This window comes from Chrysochloris asiatica, unplaced genomic scaffold (assembly GCF_000296735.1).
Source record: "Chrysochloris asiatica unplaced genomic scaffold, ChrAsi1.0 scaffold00209, whole genome shotgun sequence".
NCBI lineage: Eukaryota > Metazoa > Chordata > Mammalia > Afrosoricida > Chrysochloridae > Chrysochloris > Chrysochloris asiatica.
This window is the reverse complement of record NW_006408727.1, coordinates 3,220,664-3,241,457: the sequence shown is the minus strand read 5'-3', so window position 1 is coordinate 3,241,457 and position 20,794 is coordinate 3,220,664.

Here is a 20,794-nt window from a genome sequence, read left to right as displayed (position 1 = left end):
TGAGGAAGGCAAGATTTATGTGCTGTGCAATGGGTTACCGGAACTGCCAAATCTTAAATCAAATAGTATATATTTCTTAGCCTTCCAGGGAGCACTATCTAATGGTGACAGGCTACTGAAATTGGCCTCAGTTAGCACTTAATAGCTTTGCTCTCTGTGCTCTGCATTCCAAATTGGGAAATGGAAATGAATGAACTCATTTTGGTGCCAGTCTTCTCTGTGGTCAGATTTCCATTGTAAAGAAATGTTTAAATTGGCAAACTCACAGATAACAATGAAAACAATGACAAAAGTAGTAGACTTTCAAATACTAACACTACCCCTTAAAATGTAAGCCCTATAGATACATTAATCATTTTCATTATTGCTCTCCTTTATCTTTATTTCTATTGGGCTTGGTTCTCATGAAAAGGACATCGCTCAACAGCCCACCAACACAATTCTAAATATTGTATGTTCACTGAAACATCATCATTATTATTATTTGGACTCAACAGCAGTGAACAACTCCAAGAACTCTATGTGTTCACTTGTAGGGTTGAGTGAAATTCTAAGGACACTAACCAGTGATGGAGGAGATTTGAGGTCTGACCCACTGATGTGAAATTAAGGTTGAGGTAATAATGAGACTGATTGTCTCATCTAATAATCTGGCTTTCTCCCAATGGCTTTGATGAAGTCTATTTTTGCAATAGAATCCTCTTCTAAAAATTATGGTCTTTATTAGAAATATAAGCCTAAATTCATTTCCCAACAGGAGAGAGTTAGTTATGAGCTATTCTTTTACATAGCAAGAGAGAAAGGGAATCTCGCTGCCTTCCCCCAACCAAAAAAAAAAAAAAAAATGATGGTGATTGTTGAAGGTAACATATACTTAATATGAATACCGAACCTTTGATTTACTTGGAAAAACTGGTCTCATGAGAAATTAGTTGGGTATGAGGACCAAACTTTCAGCTGGATTATCTGAGTTCACTCAATTGGTCAAGGAAATTCTCAGCATCTGACAACCAAGTGAGCCATCCACTCAGCACCTTGGCAGAATGAGCTTCCTCGCTATAGATAATCATCCCAAAGTGTCCATCTAGAGGAGGTTGTGGCCATACCAGTGATTGTCAGGTTCATATTCTGAGTGACCAACCAAAACTACTCACTGTGCAGCCATTTATTTTAAATGCTGGAAAAAGAGACTTTGGGCTAGTTCCCAGCAAAAAGGAATCATTCTAATGTCAAAAAAGCTTCTAAAAGCTTTTAAGGGTGAAAAGCTTAATCAAAGGTAGTTGTCTGCAATCTATGTGTTCCTTAACAAAACAATTTCCCTTGATTTCTTTGTTTGGATCATCCTTCTTAGAATAGACTGAGGAAATTCAAATTTTTATGACTTTTTTAGAAAGTCTTCTCTTAAAAAGTCTATAGAGCTTTTGATGCTTTTACTTTTAGAGATTAAAGCATGTTTAAGGAGATAAAAAGAAAGCGAGAACATCTTAGATTCCTATACCTTAACCTTTGTAAAACTAAAATTTGTGTTCCTGAATATTCATCAGACACAAAATGGTGTCACTATGTTTCCTTCTGCACAATAGAAGGGTCAGAGCCACGATTTTTAAAATATTATTGAGTAGTTCTGATTTTAGAGTCAAAGGCAGCCCCAGGAACAGAGAAATTGATAGCTGCCTGGCTCATGACCTCTCTCCCCATGTGTTTCTTTCTGGCCACCTCCTGGCAACACCCTCCCCTCCCTGCTCTCATCTACTATTCTCTTTCCAGTGCACGGAAAAGAACATTTTTTCCTCCTCCTCTGCCTTTCTCCTTTAGTTTACCCAAAATAATATTTGAAAACATGCAAGTTATTAGATATTCCTAAGTGACACTCAAACCAGTCTACATTCGTGGAAGATGCAGATCATTACATTCTAGAGACATTACTACTTCATTATGATGTCCAGGTTCTTTTCTTTTTGCCATGAAAATAGCCATATTCTGATGCATCTCTTATGTGGCAGCAGAGGCTGGAAATTGCAAGTATTTACTCTCTGAATCCAGTCATATACAGGGAACCAACCCCATGTTCACAGTACATAAATCTTGTCTAAGCCCTGTGTGGAACCAGCAGAAATCTCATCTTGCACTTCATGGTGAGGAATATTTACTCATTCCTTCCATTCATGTTCCTTGGCTTAAAATATCAGGGGTGATATGTGTGCATTACACTTAACCAGCTTTGTGAGGCAAAGACCCAGGTACCAACATTTCTTGGGCTTGAATTACCTAGGATCATTGCCTCCAACCTCTACGTTGCCAAATAGAAACAGCAGACTGGTTGGTAATTCTGCAGACCAAATGATATGTGCTTTCATACCTGCCATCTTTATTGTGCATCACAATCAACGAAGGATCTTGAGACTGCAAAGAGAAAAATGTGGTGCAGAGAACAAACTTTGGTTTATGGGTCCAAAGATTGGATTTCCTCAAACAAATATGTACAATGCATAGAAATGTTGACCAATTCCTATCTTTCTAAAATCAATGACTATTTTGTAAATATTCATTTAAGAAAGAATTCGATTAAAATTCACCAAGTTAAAACTAAAAAAGAGATACGTTTCTAGTGATAAAAGGAAACTATCTCCAAGATCTCGTATCTGGACTATCTAGATTAGTATTTTACCAAAGGTGATATGCAACCATTTTTCTCCCCTAAACAGAATATGTCCCAGAAGGGAGGAAAAAAAGAAATGTGCAAGTCTTTGTTCATGTTGATTCAATCAGCAGTTATATTGATGAGGAGGACAGAAAAACAAACAATAACATCTATGTTTTCTGAAAGCAAACCGTAACATGAAGGCAAACTTGCTAACGGAGTGTAGACTATTATGTAAACTTCCTTGTAAATTCTGTACATAGTTCATTGAACTGTTCCCTGTTGCGTGGTGGTCCTCAGCTTTGGATGGATGTTTGAAAAAAAATTCGAACACTGTAAATAATATAAGCTTATCAGGCACTTGCTTTTTATTTATGAAGTGAAATGACTAGTGATTTGGGCCCAAACCAGAATCCTTTTAGCTCTTGCTCTTTCTCTGCCATTTTGTGTGTGCAGTTGTGTAACTCTGCTGCAAGCCATAACCAGGTGTCTGTGACCACTGCCTCATGTCCCTACCCCACTGACAGAGACAGCAGCTGCCCAGAAGCGGCAAGCCTGTGGGGCTTGGGAACAGCGCACCAGCAGAAACAGAAACTGTAGCAAGCTGCTCTCAGAACTGTGTCATGAAAAGTAGATGTGTTTTCTATCAGTCATTAGTGACTATTCATATCCTCAGATACTGACTTATCCATGTTGTTGACAGGGTCAGGAATTGAAGAGATGGTTAAAATCCACAGGTAATTCCAAACTTCACTTGTATCAATAGCTTTAGCTTCAAATTTCTTCCCTTCCAAAATGTTTCCCAGAACTGTTAATAAGAATACATAGGTTTGACCAGGGTTGACAGATAGTCAGATGTTCAGATGATGGAAAGAAGAGAAATCACAGATGATTTTGACAAGCCACCAACTGGATGATTTGTTCCTTCCAAGGGAAGAAAGATCCAGAGTGAACCATGCTGTATGTTTAAAAGGTAAAGACAAATAATGGTATACAAATTGACTGGGAATAAAAACAACTATTTGTCTATTGGAGGTCAGGGGTATTTTGATGTGTGCAATTAAGTTTATAAGAGAGGCTGGTAATTCAACGTTCTCAAATATCTTTCTCACAAGTTCTGATATTCTTGCCAGTCTTCATGATGGTGGGATAATATGCCTCAAGATGTGTTTCCATGCAAATTGGCAGCCTGGAGTGGGCGATAGCGTCTCTAGGAACTCAGAATATCTAAGCAAGAGGACACAGACTGTTTTTAAGAATGTTTTAGAGTGGACATTGTCTTTTTTGGAGGTAGTCATTTTAAGAGCCAGAAGAGAAGAGAGATCTATCTTTTCAGAAGTTTTGGTTCCAAAATGTGCCAACGAGGGTCCCCCATTTACTGTTTTCTGTTTCAGAACACTTTTTCGTTTTACACGAACCATGTTTTCTTCTAGATGACTGAAATCAGCTAAACTGACAGGAAAACCTTAATTGTTGGAGGCAGTAATTTCACCAGCATGAACTTGAAAGGGTCACAGAACAGATCAGAAAGCAGGTTCTTTGAAGGATAAGGGTAAAGAGTTTTCTGTTTGTTTTACTTCTCCAGAGAAAGAATTTACTTGTTCATATTGAAGTTGTCAAACAGTTGTGGGTTATTTCTTTATTTTTCCTGCCTTGGGCATTTCATGGGAAGGGCAACTATTCCACATTGACCCTTAGATGCCTTTTCTGTCTTGAAACAAGCAACATTCATCACAAAGGTTTCAGTTGGAATTGAAAGATTGGGAAGATGGGTGTTTTTCTAAATCAGTTGAGTAAGAAAATCATTCCATGTAGCAACTCTGTCTTTACATTCTGTCATGAGGACAATCTAAAAGTAAATAAATCCAAATAGATGAATTAAAGAGAGGCCAAATAACATGATGCCTTTGCCTTAGGTGTACAGGGTTACGGATTCACTAGTTCCAAACAGCCCATTTGGAAACCAAAGAAGGAACACGAGCAATCAGTACTGCTGTCAAGTCTCTGCTTCCTCTAGGGTTTCCTTTGGAAGAGAAACAGGGAAGGGGATATTTTCCCAATGTAATTGTTGTAGGTGAAAATTATTAAAATATGCTCTGTGTATACATTTTACAAGTATGTTGTTGTTGTGTGTGCCATTGAGTCAGTTCCAATTCATAATGACCCTGTATAGGGTTTTCAAGGAACAGCTGGTGAATTTGAACCTCCGACCCTACAGTTCCAACTGACCTTGTGGTCCAGAGCTTTATCCTGCAGCGCCAGTATTGTTGTAGTTGTGGTTAAGTGCCATAAAGTAGGTTCCGACTCATAGCGACCCTGTATAGGGTTTCCAAGGAGCAACTGGTGGGTTTGAACAGTTGAGGTTTGCAGTCCAGTGCTGATCCTACCACGCCATACCAGGAGTCCTGCAGCTCCAGTATGTTGTTGTTGTTGTTAAGTGCTGTCGAGTCAGTTCTGACCCATAGCAACCCTGTACAGGGTTTCTGAGGCTGTAAATTTTTACCAGAGCAGAAAGCCTTACCTTTCTCCTGCGGAGCGGCTGGTAGTTTTGAACTGCTGACCTTAAGGTTTGCAGCCCGATTCATAACCACTACGTTACCAGAGCAGCTCCAGTATAGCTTATATAAAATAGATTCTCTTTCTATGTTTATACCTTCCCACAGTGTTATTCCAGCCTGTCTCAAGTTAACAATGAAATTGATTCATCTTTTTTAAAATCTCTTCCTCATCTTTAACCCTCCTAAGCTATCTTGCCAATGAACAGCCAGTAACTTTCCTTTCTTTGGATTTATATTGTACATCTTCAGTGGAGTTCTCAAAAATAACTGTTTTAAAAGAGTTGTGTAAATTCTTCTCTTACTGTCTTTTAAAAAAACAAAAAAAACTTTGGAGGCAGCTTTTGGAGTCATGGTAGCCTCCTCTTAACTGCCTTGGGTAACTTTTCACTTTTCTATTCCATATATAAAGAGTACATGTGTTTACATAAACTTACTCTCTAGTGGCCTATTTCAAAGTAAAGTGGATATAAACAGCATCAGCTAAACCTATGGAAATTTACATGATCTTCTTCAAATTCTGAAACTAAGACCACACTTCCTTAAACTGTAGTTAATGCGGTGAACTCATAGTCAATTCTTGTTTCTCAAACGTGCTACTCATGCTCTCCTTCAATCTTGTGATTGTTGTTGTTATGTGCCGTGGAGTCGGTTCCGACTCACAGCGACCCTGTACAGGGTTTCTGAAGCTGTAAATCTTTACGAGAGCAGAAAGCCTCTTAACTTATATACAAATTAGTAGGACCTAGTCTCTATTTTTTGGAGCCCTGGTGTGGCGCTGTGGGTTAATGCGCCAGACTGCAAAGTCATGTGAACTGCATGGTCAATTGTTCAAGCTCACCAGCTGCTCCTTGGAAACCTATACAGGGTTGCTAAGGATCACTAAGGGTTCAAAACCACCAGCTGTTCCACAGGAGAAAGATGAGGCTCTCTACTCACATAAAGATTTACATCCTCGGAAACCCTGTACAGGGTTGCTATGAGCCACGGCACATAACAACAACAACAACAACAAGTGCTGTTGAGTAGATTCCAACTCTAACGTTTTCAGAGTAGAACTGATCTGCATTCAGTTGACAATGCTGATTTTTCAGAAGTAGATTGCCAGCCCTTCCTTCTGAGTTGCCTTTGGGCAGATTCTATTCTTCATCCTTAAAATTAGCAGTCAAGTACCTTAACTGTATGCACCACCCAGGGACTTTTGGTGCTCAAGAACCTCTGGTATCCACTCTTCAAGCCCTACCCCATCCCCACTCCCCTGTTTTAGCCACATGACAGAACTGATGGTTTACTTTTTAAGTTGCTACCTATTTGTATTGGTCAAGTATGCATCTTCCCCATTCTAGTTTCAGAACACTGTCCTCAATATGATACCTGCAAACACATACTCTAAGTTACTAAATTGCTTTTTGTTTTTTAAAGATACTGCCCAACTCTAAATTTAACAATCCCATTGGGAGCTTCCTAACTATCCAAAATGGGAGAATGAATAGAAATTCCCCCTGATATTTTAGGCAGTTTATGAAAGGGACATTTCTTTTCCCTAAGTCAGCCCAGTATTCCTACCCCTCGACCTCAGAACTTGCAAAGGTTCCAAGCAAATATATATATCAATTCTTTTGAAGCAGTGAATTAGTAGATGAGTTTTGTTTTTTTCTGATTTCCCATCCTTTTTACCTAGAAATGATTTTGTATTTAATATTGTTTTTTAAACAAAAAACAGAGATTGTTGTTTCTAAATGCCATTGAGTTGGTTCCAACTCATAGTGACCCTGTATTGGACTTCCAAAGAGCGATTGGTGAGCTTGAACCCCCGCCCTTGTGGTTCAAACCAATCTTGAAGTCCAGCGTATTAACCCACAGTGCCATACCAGGACTCCACAAATCTTCAAATGTTGACCAAGTTGAGATTAATATTTACCAATACGTATATATGGGAGCATGGTGGTTCTAGAGGACAAGCACTGGACTGTGACCACAAAATTAGCAGTTTGAGCCCACTACAGAAAAAGAATGATGCTTTCTGCTCCCGCTACAGACTGGAAAACCCTATATAAGTCACTGTGAGTCAGAACCTATTCTATGGCACTTAACAACAACAATATGTATATTATGTATGTATTATATATATATTATATTATATAATAGGATATTATATAATATTATATTATAGGAACCCTGGTGGAACAGAGGGTTAGGAATTGGACTGCTAACCACAGGATGAGGCTGTCTTCTCCTGTAAGAATATAGTCTTGGAACCCTTTAAAGAACAGTTCTACTCTGTCCTATAGGATTGCTATGAGTTAACAATGATTGCCTGGCAGTGGGATTTATATTACATCAATTAGCATTCATTCAGGTGAACATAACTAAGGATACAACTAAAAGTAACTTTAATCATAAAAGATTATTATCTTATTTAAGGAAAAGTTCAGAAGCAAGGTGTTTACTGGTCAGTTCTTTCAATAACACTATGATCTCATCAAGTGTCCTGGTTCCATCAGCAGCATCTCCTCAGGGCCCTTAGGGTTGTAAAACTGCTGCAAGCACCCCTCCTCATGAGCCCGTAGCAAGAAACAGAAACAGTAAGTTTTCCTATGGGTCTCCTTTTGTGTTTGTTTGTTTACAAATTACACACTTTGTTTTATCGCAATGATTACAGTCCTCTCCATGCAACAACAGTTATCCTGCTTCCTCCCTGTGGCTCCCATTTGTATTCCAACCACCTTCCTATCCCTTCTCAACTTGGGCACTGTTGTCCTTTATCCAGGCCTGAACGGTGGTCAAGGACCATAGTCTGAGGTTCCTCTAGTCTCTTTCTGACCAGTAAAACTGGCCTTTTTTTTTTTTTTTTTCTAATTAATTTTGAATTTTGTTCCATATTTTCTCCCACTCTAGCCAGAACCCACTAATGAGATCCTGTCAGGGCAGTTGGTAGTGATAGCTGGGCACCATCTAGTTCTTCTGGTCTCAGAGTCACAAAGACTGATGCTCACTTGTTCCATTTATCTGTTGGAGTAATTGATTCCAAGAATCCTTATTTCTTATCTCTTCTTTCTTCTGCACAAGGCAAGAGCACCTTAAATGCACCTTAAATGTTTGCTAATGAGCTTTTACTATCTCAGATGCTTCTCATGGAAGCAGGATATAGAACATTGTCTTGGTGGACTATGTTATCCCAATTGATCATGGTGTCCCCTGAGACTATGGTCCTGAGTCCATAAATTCATTGTTTTAGGATGTTTGATAATATCTAGGAAGTTTTCATCATTTTGCCTACTGTATACTCCACCACATTCATAGTTGTATTTGTAGGATAGATAAATATTCATGTAAAAATACCCTCTTTCAAACACATATATTTGTGAGATATACAGATATATATATATTCCACTCTTTCTCCCTTAACCATTCAGCCTATAACTCAATCCATGTATCTATGCACAAAACACTGTTATTCCAAAGTTGTGTATATATCATTTAACTATCCCCTTTAACCCCTGCAAACCATCCTGTGTCTTTACCTATCTTCATTATTTTTCTGCTGTACTCCCTCTCTATCTATATTGCTTGGATCTCTTTTAAAGAACACAGAAATCTTTCCCCATCCCCACCCCACCCCACCCCCACACACAAGCAGGCTTCCCATTTTTCCCATTGGGTAGGGTTGGAAAGGCCTGAATTAATTCCTGAATCAGTCACTGACAAATGGAATAGAATTATCATGGCTAGCTTGTAAGTTTGACCCCAGAGCTGCCAAATATCTGAAAAATAATTGCGATATATTACCAAAGAATGACTTTTGGGTACAATTCTAACAATAACTGCTACGTGTTGATGGAAGGAATCAGAGACACTTTTCCACATATAATTTCATGATTTCATCTTTACTACTCCTCTATGAAGTTATGATGACTTTACCTATGTCTAGAAATAGAGGCTCAAAGAGGTTAAATCATTTATGCATGATCTATCAGAGTCAGTTCTGACTCATAGCAACCCTGTATAGGGTTTCCAAGGCTATAAATCTTTAAAGACACAGAAAGCCTATTCTTTCTCTGGAGAAGCAGTTGGTAGATTCAAACTGCTGACCTTGTGGTTTGCAACTTAACACATATCCCACTGCACTCCCAAGGCTCCTTCCATCAGCAATTGTTGTGTTGTTTTGTTGTTAAGTGCCATCGAGTCAGTTGATTAGTGGCACTAATATTCAACTTCAGTTTTTCTTGGTTCCAAAGACAGAGCTTTAACTATGTGCATATTATACTGCCTGGATTCAATTCTTTCTACATTGGAGTGCTAACCACAAAGCCTGCAGTTCAAACCTATAAATCACGGCAGATGAAAAGTGAGACTCTCTGCTCCCATAATGATTTACAGTCTTGGGAACCTTATACAGGGTGGCTATGAGTCTGAATCAACTCTAAGACAGTGGCTTTTTGGGTTTTGGACTTTGATCCAGATTTTGGGCAGTTCAAAGATGAGTAGAAGGTAAGTAGAGAGAAATGGTGCTGACGAATGCGCACTGGACTGCTAACTATGAGGTCAGTTGTTCAAACCCACCATCAGCTCCATGGGAGAAAGATGAAGGTGTCCACTCTTGTTCCTTTGGAAACATATATAAGGTCACTGAGTCAGAATGAACTCAATAGCAGTGGCTTTTTGGGTTTTTGTTTTGTTTGTTTTTTTTGCCATCAATTAGATGCTATGACCAGTAGACAGTTGTCTTTTTCCTTGCACCCTTCTTTCCACTACAAGCATACCTTCTCTCTCTCTCTCTCTCTCTGTCACACACACACACACACACACACACACACTTTCTCTCTCTCTCTCTCTCTTTCTCTCTCTCTCTCTGTCACACACATACACACACACACTTTCTCTCTCTCTCTCTCTCTTTCTCTCTCTCTCACTAGTTTTTATCATTCCCTGGAGAAGACATGTAGCAGGAACCACCTGGATAATAACTGAATAGCACAGAATGTGTACCAGTTCTTTTTAAACAACATTATTGTGAGGGGGTCATATGCCTCAGTTTGTCTGTGCCAGTGTGTCATAACGTATGACCCCCTTGCACTCTTAAAATTATCAATTTGTATAATAAATTAACTGAAAACCCTAATTATGGGGGTCTCAGCATAAAGAACCCTGGAGGTGCTGTAGAATAAGCACTGGGCTGCTAACCACAAGGTCAGCAGTTCAAGCCCACTAGCTGTTCCTTGGGAACAGGTCCTTGGGAGAATGGTGAGGCTTTTTGCTCACATAAAAGATTTACAGCTTCACAAACCTTGTACTGGGTTGCTTTGAGTCAGAATTGATTCTATGGCTGTGGGCAGTAGGAGAAGCAACCTGAAGGTTATGGGAAACATGAATAAAATTCATATTGACACATTGGAGCAAATATATGTCTTGCCTCATTGTTCCCCTTACCCAGCTTTAAGCAAACTAATCTTCAGATTTTCCCTACCTTTCCTTCCCAACAAAGACATACCATCCCAAAACGTTCTCATTGCCATCCTCAGAGTGCTTACATTTAATTTCCCCTGACCAGAATTTCCTCTTCCCAGCCTCACCCTAATCACAGATTCTGACTCAAACTAGCATCTTCCAAGAAGCCAGCCACAACCAGCTGTCCCTCATTCTATTCAATGTCCTCTTAGCACACCCTCAAATCTGTCCAATGTTGTGTGCTTGTGAAGTGCTGTCAACTAATAGTAGGTAGTTCATTTATCTACTTTCCAGTGGTTTTGCAAATAGATATTCTGCCTCCCTAAAAAGTGTAGAACCCTGGTGACATGGTGGTTAAAGTGCTTGATTGCTAAAAGAAAGGTTTGTGGTTTGAACTTACCAGTTCCTCCAGGGAAGAAAGATATGGCATTTTGCTTCTACAAAGATTTACAGCCTTGGAAACCATCAGTTCTACCTCTGTCTTATAGAGGCACTATGAGTTGGAATCGACTCAACACAGTGAGTTAAATAAAGTGTAAGGTCCTTAAAGATAAGAACTTCTTTTTCTAATTCTTTTGGGTTGCCCAAAGCCTTTGGTAGAGAGTCCATGGATGCTGATTAATGGCCTACAGTGGCAGCTGTAGCAATGGACACATCCACTCCCATATCAGGCTTTTTTCCTAGACCACTTTGGGGGATGGAGTCCTAGTGTGGTGCTGTGGGTTAATGCGCTGTACAGCAAAGTCATTTGAACCACAAGTTTGGGGGTTCAAGCTCACCAGCCACTCCTAGGAAATCCTAAGCAGAGTCACTATGGGTTGGAACAGCACTTAACAACAACAACAACAACTTTGTGAGGCAAGTGCCCCCTACATAACTCTCATTATTTTAGTCCCATAGAGGTTATGTTTACAACTTCTGTATGGATAAAAAAAATGTGCAGTAACAGTTGAGCCCAGGTTGGGGTCTGTGCAAAGTGATCATTGAAATTATGTCCATGATGGAACAAACTGAATGCTGACAATTCTGACAATAGATCCTACCAGGTCTAGCAGAACTGAGCTTCCTAAGTTACTGCCTTTCTTTTATAGACTTTGATTTTTTTTTTTTCATTTAAAGTTTTATCCCCTCCACCCACCCCCCACCTCCAGGTCCATTACGCACATTTACTTTATTAAAAAGTTTTTGAATCTAGTTTCTGCTCTGTGTTTACTTTTGAAGCTGAAATTAAGCTTCATTAGTGATGGAGCACTCCAATGTGGGGTCTAAGAGAATACTCCCAGAAAGCACTGCACTCTAAACTGTTTCTATTAAGATATAAAAAATGGAGGCTTTTGAGCTATTTAAGGGTTATGGAATTTAAGGCTACATCTCAGGACTGCTTGAAATAGGTGTAAAGGGAAATGCTTTTCTGACCACCTTCTACAATTGTTAATCTTCTTGCTCTTCTGTCATTTATATTATTTGCTTATTTACATATAAGAAATAAATCATTTGCAAGTCTTACATCAGAGTAGCAACCAGTCCCTAGTTATAAACAGATAACATATTTCTACTTAATTCTCTACCTGATATTTTCCCCAAATGCAATATATCTGCTTTCTTTCTTTCTTTTTTAAGCAAATCAACATATTATTAATGTTTCCTAAATCTTTTTTAAAATACTCACTGGATAAGGCTTGAAATATATTTTGCAACAATGTCCTTGACATATTTTTTGTGAACCCCCCTTGATTATTCTAACTCACTGGGATGACCTGGAAAGCAGAATTATACATCCAAACAGTCTTTCATATTCAGAACATCCATTACTCCTCTAAGTAGGGAATGCTTGTGATTATGATTTATACGCATATTTATTGACTATGTTGCTCACATCCTGACTTTTAAAAGGGTCAGTAACCCTCTGGATAAAAATTACCATGTGGTAGTTTGTGATGTGACATCAGGATTGCTTGAGGATTTTATTTATGCTTTTTAGAAGCTCCAAAAGACATAAATATTTATAAGGACCAAAAAGTTTTTGAGATTTTTAAATAATTTTTTTTCTTTTTGACCACCAGGGAGCCTTTCATGCTGGTGTTACAGTAGTCTAATAGCTAATGTGAGATAATATTGCCTCTTAAAAAGATGATCGGCAATGGAACCTGAAAAGTTAAATATCATTTAAATACAAATAAGACTTTTTTTTTGTTTTTGAGAGAAAAGCATCTGGTTGAGGATGACTTGCTTGGAACATTCTCTTGGCTGCCTGTCATCAGTGTGTTGTAATTTTGCTCCCTTTGACTTTTTCTGAGGAGACTCAACCTGAGACACAGATGAACCTGAGACAAAGTGAATCAGGAGGTTTAGGAAAGTAGGAGTGAGTAGGCTGAAGAATAGGAAACTTACCATCCTTCCAGTAAAGGAACAACTCTTTGACTACCACCTCACCTAAAATTTTATTGAATCCAAAAATTAGCAAAACTTCTCAAACCTGTCTCCTGCTCTAATGATTTTAATTCACAGCACCTTGTACTAAATAGACATAGGGGGAGCTTCCAAAAGCAGGTGCTATGTATCTATTATCTACATCTATATGGAGTTCTGGTGTGGCGCTGTATTCAAAAGTCGGTTTGAACCACAAGGTCGGTGGTTCAAGATCACCAGTTGCTCCCCGGAAACCCTATGCAGGGTCACTGTGGGTTGGAACCGACTCTATGGCACTTAGCAACAATAAATATATATACATATAATACAGAAAGAAATGCGTAACTTCCATTGCCTCTCAAAATCCATTATGCTAAACTCACCAAATATTTTAGAGAATGTTCCATATTTTAGTTCTTGTGTTTTTAAATCTCCACTAAATGATTTGCTGAATGGCCTAACTCTAATCCTTTCAAACATGGTATAGCTAACTCCTATTCTGATTGGTATTGCGCAGTTCTTGTAAATAAAAAGAATCCCTCTTTATTTTTCAGCAGTTGGAACTTTGCAAAGAAACACACATTTCAGTATTTAATGCTCTTTTTTGTTTGTTTGTTTGCCGTCTTGAAATAAGCATTTGCTTTCTTACGCAAACAGGTAATACTTTTGTATTCCTATCAGACCACTGAAGAAACTTTATGGCAAGAAATGTTAACAAAATGGGGCAGGTTTACCAAATGTCAAGAAAGGAAAGGTGGACTACTTACTTTTATAATTCAAGTTTTCTATTTTGTATCAATATATGCTGCATTTTTCTGATTGAAACTGCTTTTCTGTCCAATGAGACTTGTGAATTTCTGTAGTTGCTTTTTACATTTGAGATCCAACTTTCATACAGTGTGTGCTTGATTGTACCCTTTCAGCTAGGGGTTTGATTAAAATATTCTAACTGTTTTCATTAATTTCTTTTTAAGTGCTTAAAAGATGTGAAACTATACCTTTGTTATCTCAAAAGCTATCTGTGGACAATATCCATGAAACCTACAGACTGTGATTTATACACACGAAAGAAGAAATTGATTTCCCTCTAAGCAGTGAATCAGTGAATATGAATCCTTACAGTGGCCTCTGATTCCTGACCCTTTTATCCTTCATGGCCTTTTTTCTATCTTAATCATTCATTGAGTAACCGTGTGTTCTTGTAAAATGCAAAATCAACTTACATGCAATCAGGTATGGACACAAGAAATGCTTGTGCTCTCGACTTCAGGATTCACAGATTCCTAGCAGTCACAAGACTGTAGTTCACTTATGTATTTTCGTAAATAGGTAGCTTTGCTATAAGTTTCTGATTTGTTTGGTTCTGTTTTTTTGCTTCGGTACTATGAGATTTTAAATGCTGCTGCAAATGAAAGAAAGAAAACACATTTATAGGCTGATGTGAAGATCATCAGCTATACTCAAAAAAGTTTTTGTGCAGCTTTTGAAATGTAGTTTTGTTTTGTTTTTGCTGTAAATATGTATAATTTATGTTCGCTTGTTTATTCCTAAAATACAAATAAAACTTTTTTAAATTAAAAATGCTTACATATAAAAAGTTTACTTTGTACTATGTTTTAAACGTGTAAGATTTCAGACATATCTTTTTATAATCCTTACAAATTTGAGAACTTTTACCATAAAATTTGAAACAAATCTAAATCCGGTTATTTGGAAGAAATTCTTTACAGTGTTATCCTACAATTGGGGAAAAAAAAGATACCAGCACTTTGCCAAGAGCCTATTTCTGTACCAATTTGTTCTTTTCTTTATTTTTTTTTAAGAAAATATTTAAGACACCATGCCTTACGTTTAATCATGTAAAGTGCTTGTGTATCAAGAAGAAAAAAAAAAAAGAAACAGTGTTCTTGTATTCAATAATGATGCACAAAATGGACTTAATAGTATCTTTTGTGAAGTGTATTATGTAGAATTTCTTTTAAAATCTTCACTGTACATATGAATATTACAGTTGGCTTATTTGTCAGTCTTTCCTAGTGTGAAGACCTCCAACTTCCAATTCATTCTCTCCCTTCAGAAAGAATGTGTTGTAATAAAATAATGAATAGACTAAAGAGTGAAGTTTATTTATCATCAAATTGGTGGTTAGAATCATAAATTCTCAATAAAAGTCTAAATTCTAATGTTAGAAAACACTTTAACATTCACCCAGCAAAGTAACTGGGAACCTCTCTGCCTTCAGTTTTTAAGGCATTATTCACAGACCACTATTTCCATAAGACTAATATTATAAATCTACGACCTGATAGTTTATTGCACTGAAGTGTCATGTATGTTGCTGTAGTACCGGAAGCTATGTCATAAGTGTTTCATACACCAGCAGGGTCACTCGTGGTTCACATATTTTAGCAGAGCATCCAGACTAAAGCATACAGACCTGGCGATATACTTATAAAAATTAGCCAATGAAAACTCTATAGATCACACGAGAATATTGACAGATACATTGCTGGAAGATGAGCCCCCTAGATTGAAGGGCACTGAAAATGCACGACTTGCACCCATGTACTTGAGCATACCGATAATCTGAAGCTAATTCAGGATCTGTTGCACATGGGACCACCATGAGTAGGGGCTCACGATGGCAACCAGCGCCGCCAACATTCTATAAATGGAAGAAGTAAATGCTCATTCATTTTCTTTAGATGAGAAAAGGAATACAGGAGGGCTCTTCTTCACACAGGGAGTGTAGGTGTTTGTGGATGCAGCACATAGCTGCTGTCACCAGTGTCAACCAGCATCATTAGCTTGCATGTCATCTGATTCAAAATGCTCTTCATTTCCTTCCCCTCTTTGGGGACTGCCTTCCCTCTCTTCTCACATTTCCCTTACCCTTTAAAAAAATTTCTTTCTTTTCCCTCTTCTGTTTCTCTTAGTCTTTTTATGGAAGCATCTCCCCTCCACCTTATTTTCCAACATTCATTCCATCTAATAGATTCATTTCTGACAAATGATGACTACTCTTTTTCTCTTCTCGTTTGCGCCATCGTTTTAATAATAAATTAACATATTCTATCCAGTGGTGCTGTGGAATAAGCACTGGATGACAAGGTCAGTTTGAATTACAAAGTCAATGGTTCAAACTCACCAGCCGCTCCTCAGAAACCCTGTAAAGGGTTGCTGTGAGTTGGAACCAATGATACGTTATTAACAACAACAACAACAATCCTTTAGAAAGATTCCTGGTGTGGCACTGTGGGATGAAGCACTGAATCGCAAAGCTGGTTTGAACCACAAGGCCGCTATACATGATCACTATGAGTCGAAACTGACTTGAAGGCACTTAACAACAATCCTTTAGAAAAATTAACATTGTTTGGTGAAATGTGGGCCCTAGGCAAGAATAAAAGAAAGCCTGCCCATGTCTTATGCTTAAAATACTTTGAAGACTGCTTTGTAAAACTATAACCAGCATATAGCCATCTTTAGTATATTTGTTTATACAAGTGGTTTACGATTTACTTCTGCTTGAAGGAGACAACGATATGATAATTAAGTATGCCTGGATTAAACTTCTGGCTCTACAATTTGGTGGTATTCTTCCAAGTTATTTCATATCTAAATCCATTGCACCATTTCTATTATTTTTTTAAATGGTATTTACTGATATTCACTTAATTTTTCCCCTCCCCATCATGCCCACCTGTCCTGAAACCATCATGGAATGTTTTATTTAACAAGAAAATATTTTCTTAATATTTTACAGCAGTGGTCTCAGCAATATTTGTCCTTTTGTGATTGACCAATTTTGCTCAACATAATGTCCTTCAGATTCATCCACTTTGGGAGGTGATTTACAGATGCTTCGTTATTCTTCAACATTGTATAATATTCCACTGTGTGTATGTACCAAAGTTTGTTTAACCATTCTTCTGTTGATGGGTACTTAGACTGTCTCCATCATCTTGCTATAATAGTGTCTTTTAACTTTTTTATTTGGAAAAGTTTTAAACATTAGCACCTAGGTTTGACAGCAATCAAGATTTTGCCACATTTGCTTTATGTAATTCGTTTTTTGGGGGTTTTTTTCCCCCTAAAGTGTTTTAATGCAAATCCCACAGCTTATGCAACTCCATCCCTACTGGGGGCAGGGAGGGGAAGCTTCAAAAAGGTCATGGAAAATGTGTATTATGAAATAACTATGCCTGGATTTCAAATTTTCACACAAAATAAATTAAGACTAACTTGTTATAACATGTCTGAAGAGGACCTAGTTTGAGGCACTCAGAAAGAGAAGACAACAGTTTGAAAAGAACCCTTACCAAAGCAACATGAATTCTGCAAGAACTGAAGAAAGAATAGCATATTTTTGGTGAAATTTGGGTGGAAGAATGGTGACACATTGGTGCTTTAGGTAAAGTTTATAGGGACAGTGTCCCAAAGAAATTAGCAGTTTACAAATAGAGAATTCATTTTAAGAAGGGACAAGACAGTTGAAGCCTACAGCAACAGACCATCCGCATCAGTTTGCAAGGGTGTAATGAATCTTGTTTGTTCCCTAACTGAAAAAGATCCATGATTCACAGCAGAAACAATAGTCAACATCACAGACATTTCAACTGGTTCAGCTAACACAATTCTGACTGGAAAAATAAAGTTGAGCAAGCTTTACACTTGATGGTGGCCCAAACTGTTGTGTCCAGATCAGCTGCACACAAGAGCAGAGCTTTCAGTAGAACTTTTTTTTTTTTTTTGCAGATTCATTAATGATTTTACTGTGCTGAAGTGATATGCAAACTGCACACCTGGGCCTTAATGACAGATGATCCGTACCGTCAGGGCTCTGGCATTGTGTGATGTCAGCAGTTACTTACCCTCCTTAAAACTCAGTTTTCCTGTCTGCAAAATAGTAACTAAAATACCTGTTGCTTACTTACTGTGTGTCAGGAACTATTAAAGGCTGCTTATATGCAGTCATTGGGGTCCTGGTGTGGTGCTGGACTGCTAACTGAAAATTCAGTAGTTCAAACTCCAAACAGGGTCACTTTAGTTGGAACCAACCCATTGGCACTTAAAAACAACCTATGCAATAATTAATTTCTTGTTCATTAATAGTCCAATGGGACATATACATATATACATACACTTTCACAGATAAGGAAACTGAGGCATGCTACAAATTCAAGAACTCTACTTATACAGTCTATGGTCCTGATCCACATCATAACACCTCCTCAAAATGATGATAACAATGACGTTTGCTGTTAAATACCATTGAGTCTCAAGTAGATTCGACTCATAGCAACCCTGTATAGGGCCTCCAAGGATCTCCTGATAGGCTCCAACCATCAACTTTGTGACTCAAAAGTCCAGTGCTGATCCTACAGCACCACACCAGGAGTCCTACAACAATTTGTTATTATTGTTAAGTGTCATTGAGTTGGTTCTGACCCACAGCGACACTGTATAGGGTTTCCAAGGAGCAGCTGGTGAGCTTGAATCACTGACCTTGCAGTTCAAACTGACTTTGCGGCCCAGCTCATTAACCCACAGTGTCATACCATGACAAGGTCTAATAACAATTAGACCTTGTGAAATTTTTGTGAGCGTTGTGTGTTATCACAAATGTGGAAAATCCCTAATAATTATTTAATATACATGCCTTTCCTCCTCTTTCTTACCTCTTGTGAATTATACATTTTTAATTTAATTTTTTAAAAAGCATCTCAATGCAAAGAAAACAAAATTCCTTACCACTGGACCAATAAACAACATTCTTATGAATGGAGAAAAGATTGGAGTTGTCAAGGACTTCATTCTTCTTGGATCATCGATCAACACTCATGGAAGCAGCAGTCGAGAAATCAAAGTACGTATTCCATTAGGAAAATCTGCTGCACAAGACCTTTTTTAAAGTGTTGAAGAGCAAAGATATCAGCTTGAGGACTAAGGTGCACCTGACCCAAGGCATGGTATTTTCAATAACCTCATATGCATGCAAAAGCTGGACAGTGAATAAGACTGTAGAAGAATTGATGCTTTTGAGTTATGATGTTGGAGGAGAATATTGAATGTGCCATGGGCTGCCAAAAGAACCAACAGATCTGTGTTGGAAGAAGTGCAGCCAGAGTGCTCCTTGGAGGCCAGGATGGTCAAACTTCGTCTCTCATACTTCGGACATATTGTCAGGAGGGAGCAGTCACTGAGAAGGATCTCATATTCGGTAAGGTGGAGGGTCAGAGAAAAAGAGAAAGACCCCCAGCAAGATGGATTGGCCAAGTGGCAGCATCAGTGGGTTCAAGTGTGGCAATGATAGTAAGGCTGGCTTAGGATCAGGCAGTGTTTCGTTCTGCTGTGCATAGGGTATGAATCGATACCGACTTGATGGCACCTAACAACATCACATTGTGAATTGAGTGATAGTGTACATGGCCGAACATCAGTTTTGCACTCAACCGATTGTATTTTCTTTCACTGCAATGATTACAATCCCTGCTGTGTGCCATCAGTTAACAATACTGGCCTCTATTCCCTTTGTTTTCTTTTCCTTTTTTGATGTACACAAAAACATGCAGGACTATATAATCATTTTAAACAACCAAAGGGCATATTTTGCAAGCTGCCAACACATAGTCTTTCTTTTTCCATGAGTCTAGAGTCCTCAGCTGTTCTCTCTCTCCATGCCATCAGCTCTTCCTCTTGTCTCTGGTGTCACTGCTTCTCATTAGGATCCCACGTTCTGCTCTTGCTCTTCTCTCTTGATGATCCTAGGGTCCTCTGTTCCTGGAATGTAAGATTAATTACTCCCCCCTTATTGTTATACAATTTCTACCTTTACAGCTGTGACGATTGTAATTAAGTCATGATAACAATTACTCACTATTGAATCAAAAGAATCCTATCCCCATCTCCTTTCACCATACCAATCTAGACTCGATGAAAACTATTCAGTGGGATTCTACCTCCCGACCCTCCTCGCTCTGAAACTAAACTCCCTCTTGAAAACCCATAAACCAGCCACTTACTAGCCTTATAGTGCCCCAGTCCCCCCACTTTAGGTAACCAATGTCTAAGCTGCCAATCCCCATCTACTCTGTGTACTCAGTGGAACTTATAAACAAGTGGAATCAAGATCCTGAAGCATTTATTGGAAGAACTGTTAACAGGATATGAAACATGATTTTATCAGTATCATCTTGAAGAGGAATCACAATCAAAGCAATGGCTACCAAGAGGTGGAAGTGGTCAAAACAAAGGGAACCAATCAAGAGGAAATATCATAGCAACAGATTTGTGGGATACTTAGGACGTTTTAGCATTTCTAAATTCAAGAGCAAGTTTCAGAGTCTCTTCTGACATCCACTTTGGTCTTTTCTGTCTTTTCTATCTTTTAAAAGACCTTTGGCTTTCTTGTTGTATGATGTTCTTGATGTCATCCCAAAACTATTCTAGTATTCAGTTATTAATGTCTAATGCATCAAATCTGTTCTTGAGATGGCCGCTAAATTCAGGTAGGGTATACATAAGGCTATATTTTGGTTCTCAGCCTTCAATATGGATTGACCTCAATGTAAAGAAAACAATATCCTTACAACTGGACCAATAAATAACTTCATGATAAATGAAGATTGAAATTGTCAAAGACTTCATTTTGTTTGGATCTGCAATTCTTTCTCATGGAAGCAGCAGTCAAGAAATCAAATGACACATTGCATTACGCAAATCTGCTACACAAGACCTC